The 18569-nt window shown below is 43.1% G+C and overlaps 1 protein-coding gene across 3 annotated transcripts in view; it reads left to right on the top strand.

Moving 5' to 3' along the window:
* Positions 1 to 18569, top strand: part of SETD2 (SET domain containing 2, histone lysine methyltransferase) — a 1164442-nt gene that overhangs the window by 440363 nt on the left and 705510 nt on the right. The gene's annotated exons all lie outside the window — the stretch shown is intronic.

Here is an 18569-nt window from a genome sequence, read left to right as displayed (position 1 = left end):
AGAATTTTAACATGCATTTTGGGTTATGCATAAAATGGTATTCCCTGTTCTTCTAAATTAGGAAAAATTATGAACATGTAGAACAGATTGCCGAAACTCAGTAAAATACTCAGAGAAATACGTGTGAAAGAAGTGGCCATGGACTATTACCAAATAACAACCAAACATTGTTCCATTAAAGATTAATGCAGTTTGTGTTCTTGGAGGTATGTTAGTTCTGATATATGAAATGCACCCTTGAATGCAGTAGAGGTAGATGGTAGGGAAATGTAAACAGTAAGGTCAAACCTGGTGAAATATGTACTAATCAATACAGTGTTTTTACCTTTCTTAGTTTTGTAAATCCTTAAATGCTCCGTTTATAGTTAATGTATCTGGTTGTCTGCATTGTTTTTTTACTGAGTTTGCACAAGGAAACAGCATAGCTTTGCTAAGCATATTTATTAGTGAAAGCATGAATAAGAATAGTGTTTTTTGACATTTGAATTATGTGATTTGCCTTATTAAATTCAGGATGCTCACATATGCAATATCAAAAGTTAAAAACGGTGCTCATAGGCCTGTGTCAAGCAACATTTCAACGCCAAATACTAAAAGATTTACTGCAAATAGATCTGCAACTGTGCCAGTTTTAGACGTTTATTTAAAGGTCGTTATTTTGTTTAACCCATTAAAACAGCTGTTTTAGGTATAGGGAATAGTCCAGAATATGGTATTTGCTTCCATCGCAGTCTTTGTACATATCAAAGTAGTTTGTTTAAAGTGGAAAATGGATGACGACAACCATCATTGGGCCACACGATTAATATTTTCCAGCATGGGATTTCATCTAGCGCTGCATGCTGTTTCTTGTTTCCCAAAGGAGGATACAAGCACACTTAAGTAAAATATTAACACGTGTCCAGCTTCTTGGTATCATTAAGTAGCTTAAACATTAAGGAATTAAATAAGTTAACTTAGTGCCCCCTTTTTATAAAATGCTAGCTCCTTATCTTCTGTCGTTAGCGGAACAACTATGGCTTTTGTGCCATTTTCGGTTCACATCATAATTGGTTGAAATTTGCACTCCCCTTGAGTGATATGCGATGCATCCTTCTGCTGTTAGTGGTGGGTCAGAAAGGTTTCAAGGGCAGTGCTGTTTGCATTGTATAATCAACTAAGTCGTGTGGAGAAATGTCAAGATGAGATAATATGATTCTGGCAGCCTCTTTTAAAGGTCATTCTCTTGTACTAGGGTGTGGAGATCCACAGTGTTAAAATGAAACAGTCGACCTCAGTAGTAAGAATGAATTTATTCTGAACTTGCTGTACAAAACCTCCCCTGGACCTTCCATACAGCTGGTTGCCATGCCTGTTTGCCTGGGCCGCTGCCTCATGCTCCTAATTTCGAGTTACAACATTCCCCACACAGTGACAAGGCATTGCACAAGGCTAGCACAAACGCACACAAAACATTGTACAGCACATGGCATGCCAGTTCACATTCATGCAACACAGTCACAAAAATTCAAGACCTAACACCCTTTTTCACCCTAACTTAACCACATAAAGAATACACTAATACATATATATTCAAGTACAGCTATACATCAGCTCATCTAGAAAATAATCCATAATAACAATATCATATGTGTGCCTTATTAGTTCCTTGAAAGTCTACATTTAGTTTCACCCACAGTTTAACAGGTATTTCAACACCCTCCATTGGTTGATTTCTTTTTTCTGATCTTTTTTCTTCTGCAGTGTAGTCCGAGTACTGGCTTGTTTTCACCTCAACAACTCAGTCCACATATGGCCGCCAAAATTTGTTCCCAACCTGCACTTTATCATTCCAAAATGTCCTCTGCAGACACTCAGTAATTAACCCCATGCCGTACATGGTTGCACCAATTTTTGGTCCTATACAACAAACTCTTCTTAACTGACAATTCTGAACTTACTTTAGAAAAAGCGAGTAGATCACATGTTACACTCCTCTCCATGGGCCACATAGAAATAGTGAAAAATACCACCTTTTATAAAACTTTTTTAAGAGCTCCTCAAGTAGATCTTTCATGATTCTATTGTCACCATACTCTGATATATTTGCTACAAAACATTTGCAATCAGCCACACAAGTTTCTTCCTCAGCTGCGCACCCAATTAGTGCAACCTTGAGATAAGAATCTAATCTATTTTTCATGGAACATATATTACATTGAAATACTTTTCTCAGGGATGTGGAATTCCTATAGCCCAATGCCCAGGACTTACTGTTTGGGCTCAAGGACAAGTTTTCAGGTTTATTTTGTCCTTGGGACAAACCGACCCAGCCCCCTGCAGCACACCCTTTGGCTGAGACTAACTCTAACACATTATAGAACAGGAAAGGGAATTATCTGATGTTGAGGTATTATTCGTGTTCATAGGTAATGTTGTTCCAATCTGTATGTATGGTTTATTAATGCAAAGCCTTTAATGTTAAGGTGAAATGTTGTAAGTTCGGAATACACTACCGATGAGGATTTCCAATTAAAAATAAAATGTACATGCTTTTGCATTTTGTCAATATAAGGCTAGATACAACGCTTACAGAATGCTCTGATTAGATGAACATATTTGCAGTTGCTTGAAAGCAAGATTGATGATGTTTTGCTTTCAAAATAAAACGTTCACCAAAAAATGCAGCTAGGAAAACAAGTTTTTGCTATACTACTGTGAAATTTTGGTCACTATTCCTTTGAAGCATCATTTAGTAAAAAGTGTTGACGTATGCTAGCATTTCCAAAATATATTCATAATTTAAAGTCAGTATAACAAGTTTCAACAAGATTATGGGAAACATTAAAATGAACAAGCATTGGCAAAGCCGACAGGTCTGACAGTGGTGGTCAGTCTTTTGGTTTTGTCAGTGTATCTTGTTTTGACATGGCTTTTGTGAACCTTTGTCATGGGAGCTGCTGGGCCCGCACTATTGTATCAAGCATATGCAAAAATATTTTTTTGATATCAAAGCACAGATTGCTATAGTAGTTCCTGGCACTGAACAAAACTACTGTGTGTGCTTAAAAGCTCCTTGTGAAAAAGCAGATTATGATAATTCACAGGGAAGCCAGCTGATAGATGGGTAGAGAGAGAGAGATTTTTAACCCATTCGCTGCCAGGCCTTTTCCCCCTCCAAGCTTTTATTTGGCAGTTTGGGCTAGTTCGCACTTAGGAGCCCTAATAACGTTTTGTCCACATAAGCTATCCACGCCACATTTGCTTCCTTTTTTCCCAACATTCTGGTGATTCTAACGGTACCCAGATTTCGTGGGTTCCCCTTCGAGGAGACAAAGAAATTAGCCAAACTACAGCTAAAATTTGGGTTTTTTGAGAGAAATTTGAAAAAAGTGCTGCAGAAGAAAGCATCTGTTTTTTTGGCTGCAAATGGCATCAACAAAGGATTGGCAGTGCTAAATTCACCATCTTTCCAGCTTTCAGGAACAGGGATACTTGAATCAGAAACCACATTTTTCAACACAGTTTTAGCATTTTACTGTGACATTGCCCATTTTTACTATTTATCTGAGCTTTCAGCCTCCTTTCTGTTAGTGACAGAAATGGGTGTGAAACAAGTGGCATATCCTGGACAGCTAAACACTTCTGACAAGTCGACAAAATTCTGAATTCAGCAAAGGGGTCATTTGTGTATATCCTTCAAGGTTTTTCTATAGAAAGTAACAGATGAAATCAAAAAAATCAAAAATGAGTTTAAAAAAACCAAAAAACACCCATGTCTAACTAGATTTTCTTCTGTAACGTTTTCCAGCTATGGCAAATTTTTGATAGAAATATAATGTTACGTCTGATGGACTGTCCTGGTTGCAGGGATATTTAGGGCTTGTAGGTTCATTAAGAACCCAAGGTACCCAGAGCCAATAAATGAGCTGCACCCTGTAATGGGTTTTCATTGTATACCGGGTATACAGCAAATCATATGGTAAAATATAAAGAGTGAAAGGTAGGTATCAAGGAAACCTATGTATTTCCAAAATGGGCACAAAATAAGGAGTTTTGAAGCAGTGGTTATATGCACATCTCTGAATGCGGGGGTCCCCATACTAGCATGTGACTTACAGGGCATTTCTAAAAATGACTTCTTTCTTACACAGTGCCTTATGTTTGGAAGGCAACAATGTAGAAAAAAAAATGATTGGCAAATAACACTTGTTCTTTTATTCTGTGTTCACCCAAGTCTCCCGATAAAAATGGTACCTCAGTTGTGTGGTTGTCTAGTGCCTCCAACAAGAAATGCCCCAAAACACAAGAGAATGCTGGGTGGTAGAAAATGTGTGCCGGTGCGGTGATCCTACACAGAAAAGTGAGGAAAATTGCCTTTTTTGTTTTTTTAGCTAAATGTGAGGTTTGCAGGGGAGTCTGGATAAGAAAATGTTGGGGGATCCATAGAAGCTACACCTCCCTAGAGTCCCCCCAGGTCTCTCGTTTTCAGGAATGTCTCGGTTTCATGGGTTTCCCTAGATGGCCTCGAGTCTGGGACCAAAAACACAGGGCTCTCCCCCCTCAACACGAGAAAAAAACAGGTAGCTTTCTAATAGATAATTTTGATGTGGCCACGTTGTGTTTTTGCCCCTTCCCTGTCGTGGGCACTTGGCCCACCCACATAAGTGCAGTAGCATTTTTATCAGGAGAATTGGAGTGGGGGGAGGGAACGGTGGGTGATAGGAAGTTTCTGTTTTATTTTTGCTTCTGGAAGAATATGGCACAGAAATTCTAGAAAAATGTGTGATTATAGTCACATTTAAAAATCTACCGGGCATTCTCGCTAAGAAAATTGTTGGGATCCACAAGAGGCACACCAGGCTGTACTCCACCGGGTGTCTAGTTTTTTAACTTATCTAGAGTGGGCACTTTTTGACTAGAGAAGAAGTGAGCACGCGACCAAGACTCTTACTTCTGTGATGTTCCAAACATTAAAATTGTGAAAAGAAACACCCTTTGGTTTTGTTAAAAAGACCCCTCATCCACCTACCTAGTTGGTGGCATGCTTCATCATTGGGGTTCCATCCGGGACACCTAGCATGTCATGGGTGTGCTTTGTCACCTGATTACCGCGAAACAGGTTGCTTTTGTTACTTATTTTACCAAACACATACTGGTTGGATTTGCCACGAGGGTGAGTGATGGTTCAGTAGGTCAAATTTTATCAAAGAGATTTCACAAAAATGTAATGCACTGTTAATAACTGAAAGGCCAAGAAATTGAACCAATGACTTATAGCTCATGAGCTGTAAAGCCACGTCAAGGCACCAACCGCTTTAGAGAACATTCACACACCTTTTATACGTGACATGTACAAGACCATTTATGCTGCCAGCCGCAGGCCCAGCACATTACAACAATCACATCAACAGACAGCGCTATTCAAGGGCCCATTACTTTCATACGCCCACATGCCTGACACAGCAATCACACCAACTGACGGAGTCTGAGTACGGGTGTTTGGATAGTAGTGTATTGTGTCCAACAGCAAGTCACTATTTACACTGCCAGCCAAGCGCCACTCCACACACACTGGCAGCCAAGCGCTGCACCATTCCACACGCACCGGCAGCCAAGCGCCACTCCACGCACACACCGGCAGCCAAGCACCACTCCACGCACACCGGCAGCCATGTGCCACTCCACACATACTACCTGCCAAGCTCCACTAAACATGCAACACCATCACTTTTTTTAAAAATATAAAACCGAAAACACTGATTATAAGTACAAAACTACAAATACAAAAGCTCTAACTAAATACATGACAGTAATGCCAATCGTGGAACTGAACAAAAAATATGAAACAACTTAGAACAGGCAGTTCACTTTTATGGTATTTCCCAATAGTTCATGCGGTCGTGGTAACTCCTGAAACAGCCAGCCTCACACAACCTAGGCTTATAAGGACAATCGGGGCAATACATATGAGTTTTCCTCCGGATACCTCTTTGGGCACAGACTCTACATATCTTAGCGGGAAAGTCTTTTTTGGCGTGGGAGAAATGTGATCAGGATAGTTGCGATCTTTCAATCTAGCCACATCCTCCACCACTGCCTCTCTAGGAATTCTTGCCTTTTCCACTACCACAAGGCTCTCTATCACAGACTCCTGAAACTTAACAAATGTCATCGTTGACTCAGGAGAACAATCTTTGAACACAACAAAAGCATTAAAATTTGCTAAATGGAAGAGATGTATAGCCAATTTTTTACACAAACCATAAGCCTTACAAACAGCAGTGTAAGGTTCCAACCTCTGATCTAATCTATCTACACCACCCGTGTGCTTATTGTAGACTAAAATGCATGCAGGTTTGAACACTTCAGCAACCTGACCCCAAACAGTCACATGTGATGTTGTGATGGATGGTAATCGGCATGTAGACACAGATAGCAGCTCATTACACAAGGCACTACAATCCCCTCTTGTTTTTTACACACAAGCTCCCCTGGATAGCCTTTACGTTAGAGCACACCAGTGTAGAAGTTATCTAGGTACAAATGGCTACCTTTCTTAAATAGTCTTCAACCAAGTTCCCACACACTTTTCTCACTAACTCCAAAACTGGACAGACAACCAGGTGGGTCAATACTGGTATCCCTGCCAATGTAGACCCGGAAAATTATAGACGTATCCTGTGCTACTCTCAGACAACTTACAGATCTTAATTCTATAATGTGCCCACTTGCTGGAAATGTACTGCCTAAAAACCAAACAGCTCTTGAAAAGTACCAAAAGACTCGTCCACAGCTATTTCTTTCCCTGGAACATAATCTCTTAAAAACGATCTACAAAGTAATCAAGGACAGGCGGAATCTTAAAAAGATGGTCACAAGCAGGGTGATCGTGTGGCAACGCTAAAGCATTATCAACAAGATGCAGCACCCCAAGAAGAAGCAAATTTCGATTTGACTCATGGTTACAGGAAGGGACTAGTAGACCAATATGAAGACTGTGACAGCTTCGTTATCAGCCCCATCAAAAAAGTGAAACCCAAGAACTTCTTAAACTCTTCCAGATTTGTGGGAATCCACTGGGTAGCTCTAGAGTGTAGCCTGAGTCTGGCACTGTTGTCCCTCAAATACTGTTCAGCATACAAGTTAGCCTGCTCAATAATATCTTCCAGAATACATTGTCTGTAATCAACTGAAAGAAATTGATAGGCAAAAAGGTGTCCGTATTCACTCTACACCCTGGGAGACCAGTAAAGGCAGGCAACGCCGGCTGCTCCATGTTTGGGGCAACCCAGATTTCTGTCTTCCAATGGGAAGTCTTTCAGCCCCAGCTTGCTGCACTATGGGCACAACAGTGTCCTCCTCTATAACAGCTACTTCATCAGCACGGAGAGTGGCTTCCTCAGCAGATGATTCCTCTCACACAAAAAATTCCCTGCCAGAATTTGGCACACAGACCCTTGTGCAAGGGTTTCTTTCCCTCTCGGGGGCAAATATTTTGACAGTTTCTGCCACTTCTTGGAGGCAAGTGAGCCATTTTTTTAGGCCAATCTGTCCTCAAGGGGGGCAGAAACCATTATTGCATGGGCACAAGTTTTTTTCTTGGGGTATGGCCTCTTTAGCAAGGGTCACTCCCCCATGGGAGTAAATTACTTTAGGCCATTTCTGCCCCTTTGGGGGCAGGCAATCCTATTTTTGTGAGGCCCTTCTGCCCCCAAGGCGGTCAGAAACCACTAGGCAACAGGGATTGTTTTGTGTGTGTGTTTTTTTTTTGGGGGGGTGCCTTGGGTAAGGGTCGCTCACCTGGGGGAGGGGCATTCATTTTGGCCTTTTCTGCCGCCTTTGGGAGCAGATCGGCCTATTTATATTAGGCCCATCTGCCCTCAAGGGGGCCAGAAACCACTAGGCACCAGGGATTATTGAGTGGGTGCTTTTTTTTTCCTTGGGGATGGAGGGGGGCGGCCCCTTGGGTAATCATTGCTCCCCCATGGGGGTAAGTTACCTTAGGCCAATTTCCCCCAAGGGGGGAAGAAATGGCCAATCTTTGTGAGGCCCATCTGTCTCAAGGGGGGCAGAAACTACTAGGCACCAGGGATTATGTTTTGTGTGTTTTTGAGTGTGTGTGTGTGGGGGGCCTAGTGGTTTATGCCCCCCTTGGGGCAGATGGGCCTCACAAAGATAGGCCGATATGCGGGCACCCAAGGGCCGCAAATCGGCCTATCTTTGTGAGGCCCATCTGCCCCAAGGGGGGCATAAACCACTAGGCACCAGGGATTATGTTTTTTGTTTGGGGGTGGGAGAGGCGGCCCCTTGGGCACTCCCTGAAAAATGCCAAAAGGTAAAAATTCCCTGGCGTCTAGTAGTTTCTGCCTCTCTTGGGGGCAGATCGACCGAAAGTAAATGGATGATCTTCCTTCAAGGGGGCATAAATGGCCTAAATATATGTCCCGTAATTGGCAGTGACCCTTGCCTAAGGGGCCGCTCCTCACACACACACACACACAAACAAAATGTTGCACGATCACGACGCCAGGAGCGATCGTGCAGCAGTAATATGTTTCAATTGGGACACAGAGGGAAAAGAAAAACTCTTTCCTTCCCACTGTGCCTCTTTGAAACCCCCCTCCCCCACACTCGTCCTACAAGGTAAAACTCACCTCCTCCTTGGTCCAGCGCTGGAAGCAAATGGCTTCCGGTGCCACCGGCACCATCTGATGATGTTAGCGCATGCGCAGTGCCTTGATAGCATCAGATAGCTGGTGGGGAGGGGGGAGAATGGCAGCGGAAATGCACTCGGTGTATGTCTTTGAATCAGTGCAGATTTACATATTTCAGGAATTTTACCAGGAAATCGCACTCTTAGAAAACATTTGTGAACTGTATTTTTGGTTCCTTCCAACCACTTTTTTCCCAACCCTAAAAGATGTTTTACTTCTGACCCTTGTCAGGAGTAAATTTCCAACCTTTCTCAGTATAGGAAAAGATTAGAAAAGAGCTGGTAAACCTACAAAACATTCAAGTTAGTAGGTTTGTACAGACTCAAACCCTGGGACTATCGCTTACTGCTGCTTCCAGCCCCAGTATGTAGATCTGCAGAAAGGGAGCAAAATAGGGAAATTGCTAGTATTTAAGCCCTGCTATAGTATTAGCCCAAACCTAGTCAGAGAGGCTAATATCTGAACTCTTTTATAATGAGATTGCTACCATAATTTGTCGCTGCACTAAATGGCACCAAGGAGACAAGTAGATTTTTTTCTACAGGTCAAGTAGATTTATCAAGCAACCTGTGCCATCGAGAAGTAGATGTTTTTAGTAAATTTCATGCCCCTGTAGTCTAGCAACATTGTGGTGAGACAAAAAATTCTAGCCGTGGATAAATGAAAATTGGAACCAGTCAAGCTATGTAGAAGAAGTTTGCGGCCCGTCCTCAGTGTGACCTTTGTAACTCATACATTTTTAAAATCTATTACAACCCATATACTTACAGGTCAGTAACTCATACTCTGTCATTTAGAATGATTTCCACACATTTTTTATAGACTTTGACCCAGACGCTACTGTTGACTCACTGCCTTTACCATTTTGTGTAATCGCTACTCCTAAACCATTTTCACAGGCATCCACAGTCAGCCAAATGTTATTGAAAATGGGAGCTCTACATAGATCTGTCTTGATGTTGTTATTAATTCAGCAGAAATTCAGATTAAAATTCAGAAGAATTGAGTGTAATAAAGGACATTACTTCCAGCTAGCTAGCAGAACTAGAAGTATTCCCAATAACCTTAAACTGTCTTTGTGCTTAATATAATTTGGTGTCAAAATGTGTTCCAGTTATTCAGTCTGTCATTTACCAAAAATGCATTTGTCCTCCCTTGGACTCAAGCCCCTCTTTAAAGATTTCCAAAACGTCTTTCTCTCTAGTGTCTGGTGCTGCCTTATTTTTAGCAAAACTAAGGATATCATCCTGAAAAATTAGCTATCTTTTTCGACTTAAATAGACATTATCCTCTGGACTATCGCTGCTGCTGAAGCCAGTTCAAAAAATAATCTACCAATTGTAAAATCCCATCTGGCGTTATAAAATCCATTAGGTACCGACACACTTCCGCCAAAGTTTCTGACAATATACAGATCTTAACTAAAACTTTGTGATAAATTCCCACTTCATACATGTCTGCAATTCTAGGTAGGGACCATCATCTACACACATTTTTGAGTCAGGGAAATTGCAAGGACAGTGCCGTTTGCAGTAATCGACTAAGGTTGTGCTGTAGAAATAAATGTGTTAAGATGAGATGGTCTGATTCTGGTAGCCTCTTTTAAAGCTCAGTCTTTTGCATTAGGGTATGGAGAGCCACCATCCTTATTGAAGGAGCCAAAAGACAATCTCCTGAAGGTCAGTATTGGTCTTGGTGCTTCAGGATCCTGTTTGCCAGGAGCTAAAAAAAAGAGAATTAGAGCAACTTTCCCTGACCGGGCTTGATGACCTAGTGGTGTTTCTCTAAAGGACCAGTGACAGTTTTTCCTCCTTTCTAGGCTGCTGTCTGTTTAGGTACATTTCCCTCACTGTTATCTCACTGTTCGCTTGGAAAATGTCATTTGAACGAATTTTCTGTGACACTTTTCTTAATTTAGCATTTTTAGAAATAAAATGGGCTTCTTTTAAAGAAAATAAACAAAATACAATCCATATTGCTTGCATTAGGATGTCGGTAAATTTGTTTCTTTTTTACCATATTTGCTTTTCTAAAGCAAAGCACATTGTATTAGTACTTTTTGGAAAGTGCTTCTAAATCTTGCTTGTTGGCAGAACACATCACTGCTTAAAGTTACTTCTTCATGAACATCAGAACGTTCTAACTCGGTCCTTCATGAAGAATGCGGTTTATAGGCTCTATGATGGACAGTTCTGAGGAAATGTCTTGACCTCAGTCAGTGATCATGGAAGCACTAAAACAAACAGTAGGTGACTTAAGATCAAGATCCCATGCCTCAACTAGCAGTGATGCATCTAAAAAATGGGATCGTCCTTAAAAGTCATAAATTCCTATGGGCCCTGTCTAAGCTGCTGGCACGTTATGCTTTTTTATTATTATAGAATAGATGAGGTCTCTTAAAAAAAAAAACAACAAAAAAAACGTGTCTTGGTTTACCAATCTTTTTGGTTGCTCCGGCATTATCTCTCTGTGAAGAGCTGGAAGGTGACCATATTAGGATTTCGTTGTTCTCTCTTCAGAGCTCCAAAGTTCGAAAGTGTCAAAGTTTACTTGAAGTATGTGACCTGTAGGTTTACTGAACTAATTTGGTTTATGTGACGTTTTGCGGAGTGGAACCATCCTATGATTAGATACAGAACATTTGGAGACCTTGATTGTTGTAGCCTAAAAGGTTGCATTAAATTAGATGAGATGGAGAGTCCTCGCTACTGGGTGACCTTGAACAATGCTTATAATAAGAATGTTGTGAGGTGAACGTTGCTAATATGCCTTAAAAAAATATATATATATATTCCCTCCAAAAGAAAACAAAAACTGCATTTTTGAAAAATTCCTATATCTACTTGTAACATTGTGTAGGAAAGTGCCTCTTTATGACATTGTTACCTTCCACTTTTTACCTGGTATCTGATGTGATTTCGACTGAATGTGTACTGGGTTCCTGTAACCAGGTCCTCATTGCCGGATCTCTGTCCCTAAACTAAACAATTGTCTCCTGAATTGGCAAATCCTTTAGCACCCTCTACACGTCCCTAGTAAATGATACCCCTGGTACCTAGGGCCTCAGGTGCTAAAGATGGTCCCTAAGGGCTGCAGCACCAATTGTGCCACTCTGAGACCACTCACCCACCTCATGATAGGCTGCGTGTCTTGGTGCAGACCAAAATGAAAACACAACCTGCCACAAATCCCTGTGTGCCATTTCCCCTAACATTTCTTGTAATATATGTGTCAGCCCTAAGTCAGGGTGCATTATATTACATGTGATGCCATATCTGCAAGTGCAGATATGTTCCTGCTATGACATTGTCAATTATCAGACGTAATAAGTGGTCAGGGAAGCCATTTTAAATGCATATGCTGGACACTGGTCAGTATCAGTTACCCAGCTACATGATGGCTTAACTGAAGATAGAAATGTTTAGGAACAATCATCTTGTATTGATAAGCACTCACTGATTCCAGTGATGGATTCATCAATACTTAAACTCAGAGGGCACCTGTAAAGAAATGGCTCCCTGTTGCAGTTACCCCCCCACTTTTTGCCTGATACTGATGCTGACTTGACTGAGAAGTGTGCTGGGACCCTGCTAACCAGGCCCCAGCACCAGTGTTCTTTCACCTAAAATGTACCATTGATTCCACAATTGGCACACCCTGGCACCCAGATAAGTCCCTTGTAACTGGTACCTCTGGTACCAAGGGCCCTGATGCCAGGGAAGGTCTCTAAGGGCTGCAGCATGTATTATGCCACCCTAGAGACCCCTCACCCAGCACAGACACACTGCTTACCAGCTTGTGTGTGCTAGTGAGAACAAAATGAGTAAGTCGACATGGCACTCCCCTCAGGGTGCCATGCCAGCCTCTCACTGCCTATGCAGTATAGGTAAGACACCCCTCTAGCAGGCCTTACAGCCCTAAGGCAGGGTGCACTATACCATAGGTGAGGGTACCAGTGCATGAGCACTGTGCCCCTACAGTGTCTAAGCAAAACCTTAGACATTGTAAGTGCAGGGTAGCCATAAGAGTATATGGTCTGGGAGTCTGTCAAACACGAACTCCACAGCACCATAATGGCTACACTGAAAACTGGGAAGTTTGGTATCAAACTTCTCAGCACAATAAATGCACACTGATGCCAGTGTACATTTTATTGTAAAATACACCACAGAGGCCCCTGAAACTTAACCGACTATCTGTGTAGGCTGACTGGTTCCAGCAGCCTGCCACACTAGAGACATGTTGCTGGCCCCATGGGGAGAGTGCCTTTGTCACTCTGAGGCCAATAACAAAGCCTGCACTGGGTGGAGATGCTAACACCTCCCCCAGGCAGGAGCTGTAACACCTGGCGGTGAGCCTCAAAGGCTCACCCCTTTGTCACAGCACCACAGGACACTCCAGCTAGTGGAGTTGCCCGCCCCCTCCGGCACCGGCCCCCACTTTTGGCGGCAAGGCCGGAGAAAATAATGAGAATAACAAGGAGGAGTCACTGGCCAGTCAGGACAGCCCCTAAGGTGTCCTGAGCTGAGTGCCTCTGACTCCAAAAAGACTGCAACTTTATCCAAAGGAGCAGCTTTAAAGAACCCTGCAATCTCCCCGCAAGAAGCGTGAGACTTGCAACACTGCACCCGGCGACCCCGACTCGGCTGGTGGAGAACCAACACCTCAGGGAGGACCCCCGGACTACTCTACGACTGTGAGTACCAAAACCTGTCCCCCCTGAGCCCCCACAGCGCCGCCTGCAGAGGGAATCCCGAGGATTCCCCTGACCGCGACTCTCTGAAACCTAAGTCCCGACGCCTGGAAAAGACCCTGCACCCGCAGCCCCCAGGACCTGAAGGACCGGACTTTCACTGCAGAAGTGACCCCCAGGAGTCCCTCTCCCTTGCCCAAGTGGAGGTTTCCCCGAGGGAGCCCCCCCTTGCCTGCCTGCAGCGCTAAAGAGATCCCTTGATCTCTCATTGACTTCCATTGCGAACCCGACGCTTGTTCTAACACTGCACCCGGCCGCCCCTGCGCCGCTGAGGGTGAAATTTCTGTGTGGGCTTGTGTCCCCCCCTGTGCCCTACAAAACCCCCCTGGTCTGCCCTCCGAAGACGCGGGTACTTACCTGCTGGCAGACTGGAACCGGGGCACCCCCTTCTCTCCATTGAAGCCTATGCGTTTTGGGCACCACTTTGAACTCTGCACCTGACCGGCCCTGAGCTGCTGGTGTGGTAACTTTGGGGTTGCTCTGAACCCCCAACGGTGGGCTACCTTGGACCAAGAACTGAACCCTGTAAGTGTCGTACTTACCTGGTAAAACTAACAAAAACTTACCTCCCCCAGGAACTGTGAAAATTGCACTGTGTCCACTTTTAAAATAGCTATTTGTGAATAACTTGAAAAGTATACATGCAATTGAAATGATTCAAAGTTCCTAATGTACTTACCTGCAATACCTTTCAAACAAGATATTACATGTTAAATTTGAACCTGTGGTTCTTAAAATAAACTAAGAAAAGATATTTTTCTATACAAAACCTATTGGCTGGATTTGTCTCTGAGTGTGTGTACCTCATTTATTGTCTAGGTGTATGTACAACAAATGCTTAACACTACTCCTTGGATAAGCCTACTGCTCGACCACACTACCACAAAATAGAGCATTAGTATTATCTCTTTTTACCACTATTTTACCTCTAAGGGGAACCCTTGGACTCTGTGCATGCTATTCCTTACTTTGAAATAGCACATACAGAGCCAACTTCCTACAGCACCTTAGAAGGTACCTCCTAAAAACCGACCATCCTCTGGTGTGCTTGCTAACTGGTTTCTGCCAGATTGCCACCTGAGACACAGTTCTGCCTCCCTAGGGTGAGTGCCTTCTGCTCTCAGGAGGCCCAGAACAAAACTCTGTGAAGAGGGTGTAACACCCCCTCCCACAAGAAGACCTGCTGATGAGGGAAGCCTCAAAGGGCTACCAACTTTGAAATGCAAATCTGGCTTCCCTCACAGGAGAAGAAGCCGTCCCCCCGCATCCAGAAGCCACTTGGCACCTTGCCAGGCAGGAAAATTAGCTAGTGAGGAAAGCGTGCCACCTCCAGGCAAGTATCACCCCTAAGGTGGGCTAAGCTTGATGTGAGCACGATTTTCCAGAGTTAGCCATCTTTGAGATAGCATACCTAGGAATTCAGGAAGTGGTCATATAGGAAGGGTAATAACCCCAAGGGTCAGTAGCCCATTGGCTACTACCCTACACACCCCTAAATTCAGTATTTAGGGGAGCCTCTGGCACCAGAGTAGCAGATCCTGACAACCTAAGAAGACCAAGGACCCTGAAGAGCGGCGGAAGCAAAAGAGGCGAAAAGAAGCCGCTTACCTGTTGCCAACCCTACCGGTCTGTCTGCATCCCTTATTGAAAATCTGCACCAGAGCCAACTCGTCCTGCAGCTGTGTCTCCAAAAACCCAGGAAGACTTCTTGCCTTCGACAAAGACTCAAACCCTCCCATGAACAGCGGACCTATTCTCTAGCAAACTCCAAAGAAGGACTCTGAAGCCTCTGGAACCTCCTAAACTGGACACCTGATGTCACCACTGCACTTGCCGCCTCCAACCCAAGTTGAAGTGGGCCACTGGTGCCAACAAGGTTCCCCAGGCCTCCAGAGTCCAAGTCCATTGTGGTTAACCCCTGGACACACCGACGCCTGCAGCCTCTGCACGCTGAGCCCCTCTACCGTAACCACTACGTTAAGGAAAGCCCGACACCTAAAGACACCTTTGCACCCATTGCCCCTGAGCTGTGCAGAAGAGGGCCAAGCATCATGAGGCCTGAGCCCCGCTATTGGTTCAGCCTGATTGGCCCCCTGGCCAGAGCCTGCAGCCTCTTTTCACAGTGACCGATCTTCATGGAAACGCATTGGGCACCCAACACTATTTTGCACCCGGCTGCTCCTGTTCCATTGGTGGTGTACTATTGGTGCTGCCTTTGATTTTGCCCACTACTCACGTGAACTCCAGGAGATTGGTCGTATAAGTCGATGTAGTCTGTCTGTTTGCAGAACTTGTTTTTCCTCCTATAGGATAGCATTGCAGAGCTCATAAGTTGCTCTGTCCACTTTTTAAACTGAAAATAATTCATATTTTAGATCGTACTTATCTGAACGATTTTTCTCTGATGCTAATTGTGCTAAGCCTATATAAAGATATGTGCCATTTTTATGGGCTCGGTCCATTCTTTAATTTCTCTTTGGACTTCAAACCACGCCCATGTTACGTCAGTCACTTACATTGATTAGTGAGCTTGCCTTTTTAAAATCCGCTTGCTTTCATTTCTAAAAGGCATGCATACGTCATGCCTTTTCTGGTGTTTAGCCCACCTACACAGCACCGGTAAACTACAAAAAACATATAAGGCTCGATGTTTTCAGCCTGGGGTCCGGACTACTTTTTCTGTTTATTTTCCATGCATCGTGATCGCGTTGCATTTTACATAGTGCGATCGCGCTGCGTTTTTTTTTCTTTACACAATAGCTCTAACTCGAGCAAATGTGAGACCCGTTGCATTTAAAATGCTTGTTATAAAGTGGTGTGGATCTTCTTTTTAAGTCGTGTGTCTCATTTATTAACTGCGGTGTGTATTTGTGAATGTCTTGCGCTCCTCGGAGTTAAACCAGAGGCTGCTCGACCACACTACCTCCAAAAAGAGCACTTTGCGATTGCATAGCAAGCCCTGTTCGCTGATGGGGAAACCCCAGGAACCTTTACACGGTATTGACATACCACATAAAGGGCCAGCTTCCTACACGTAGTGTTTTCCGGTATCTTAACGTTCGCCTTACAAGGATGAGACATTTCCACTAACCTGCGGGGCCTCTTTGCCCTTCCAAAGGTAGTAACATCTACATTGAAGGAGGTACCAAAATGGAATTTTGATATTGGAGGAAGTTTTGGTGTCATGGTTCTTGGAGAGAATCATCAAAATTAATGCAGTTATTTATTGGGAGAAAATTACTGGAGACACGTGCTACAATGGTGAATCTTTGGGAGCTGATGAGAGCAGTGATTCAAATTTCTGGTTTCTCTGGTTTTCCTCCCAGGGTGTCCCTCAGAAAAAAACATTGCACAGATGTGGAGCAAAAACTATGCTTAGGCACTCTAGTGTCTTCCTGCATTCTCCTAAGGCAAATGTGTGTCCTTTTTGCTCATTTTCTACAAAAAGGAACCAGCAAACACTTCATGAGCGTGGTGTAAGTTAAAATGATAAAAAAGTTAAAATAAAAGTAGATAAGTAAACAAACCACCTACTAGAAATGCCTGAAAATTATACCAAACTAAGAAAATGTTGTAGACTTGAGATATGATCAGATGGGGAAGAAAGGCAGAGCTCAATGCTTGGTGATAGTGGGAGCCTGGAAAGAAACAGTGTGAAGTCCTATGCGAACTGTTGTGACAACAGAAGTGCTGTTGTGCCAGCTATTCAAGTGTCTCTTTTTTTCTTCATCTGTTTGTGTGAGTGGGTGGGGGGGAGTCAAGAGGTTTATTTACCTGGAAAGCCTTTTTTTGCCTGGGAAGCAGTATAGAAAAAAAAGCTGTACTGTTAATTTTGCATATGTATAGGCATGTGATGTAATAGTGCATTCTGAGAGACTTTACTTAAGACAGCTCCTGAATCCCGCATTTGGGTTGGACTATTCCGTTTTTACTTCAGTTGACCTTTCCATGATTGGTAACTAGGATTGCAAGTAAGGACCTTTACCTTTCAGGGGCATCAGGCCTCATGGCCTTATGAACCCATGTGGGTCCTTTGTTCTGTATGACCATGAGGTGTGTGATGCCATTTGGCTGTTTACTGTGACAATCAACTCATTTAAAAGAAAATGTTGGACTCGATGTCGTAGTGGCTTTAAGAAGCCACTCTTCTCTAATGTCAATTCTTTCAGCCACCAGTGTGGCAAATATGAACTCAAATCTCTCAGTACGACTAAGAAGCTTACTATCTGAACCTGAAAACGCATGCATTGTAGTAATCCCATCCCACATCCCATTTAAGGATTAAATCTAATTTCTTCCTTTTGCATGGACAATTTGCTGATGGAGTCACAGACAACATAGCACCCAAGTTACAATCCGATCATTAATTGCACACTTAAGTTGAACCATTTCAAAGATTATTTGGAAAAGTAAGATAATTTAGGAAATTAAGTGTTCTGCCATGGCCTTCGAACTGGAACAAATAATGTCCCTTTGGTTTACAGCATAATTTAGAAATTGGAGTACACAGCCACATCATTGTGAATCTTTCCCACTCACAGAAGCGAACAGTTCCTGAGTCTCTGACTGTTTTTTTGTGTAAACTGTTGCATTCTGACAGTGTAGCTGGACATTACTAGAGAAAATGCGACAGTTAATATTTTAAATTTTCATTACAGACAACAGATCTCTGAGTTGGAGTTCTTCCAGCTAGCATGAATCTCCCTTATTTATCTAAGGCTCAAGAATTGCCATTTTAGGGCAAAAGCACTTCAGTTTTTAAATATCCATCATGGGTGCCCATTCAATAAAGGGCAGCAGTTAACCATGAATTACTTGGTTTTGAGTATGGTGAGATCTTTGATTGATATAGATTTTCCTGGAATATCTGCAACAAAATTGACTTTAGGACAGTGACATTAGTCATAGCTTTTGTTATCTTTTTCACCCACGAATTTTACGATGAAGGTGTGACTGCTCTTCCATATCCTCTTCTTCAATGATCCCTCTTGAATATTGCAGAGTTTAAGCACACATTCAGGAACATATCATTAAAGGGCCATTCTTATTTCAGAAGGGAAAACTCTAGATGAACCTGTATCTGTCTGGTCTGCCAAACCAAGTATCAGTCTGTAGCTGCA

Source organism: Pleurodeles waltl, chromosome 10 (assembly GCF_031143425.1).
Source record: "Pleurodeles waltl isolate 20211129_DDA chromosome 10, aPleWal1.hap1.20221129, whole genome shotgun sequence".
NCBI classification, from domain to species: domain Eukaryota; kingdom Metazoa; phylum Chordata; class Amphibia; order Caudata; family Salamandridae; genus Pleurodeles; species Pleurodeles waltl.
The sequence above is the reverse complement of the archived record's forward strand: the minus strand, read 5'-3'. Positions and strand labels throughout refer to the sequence as shown.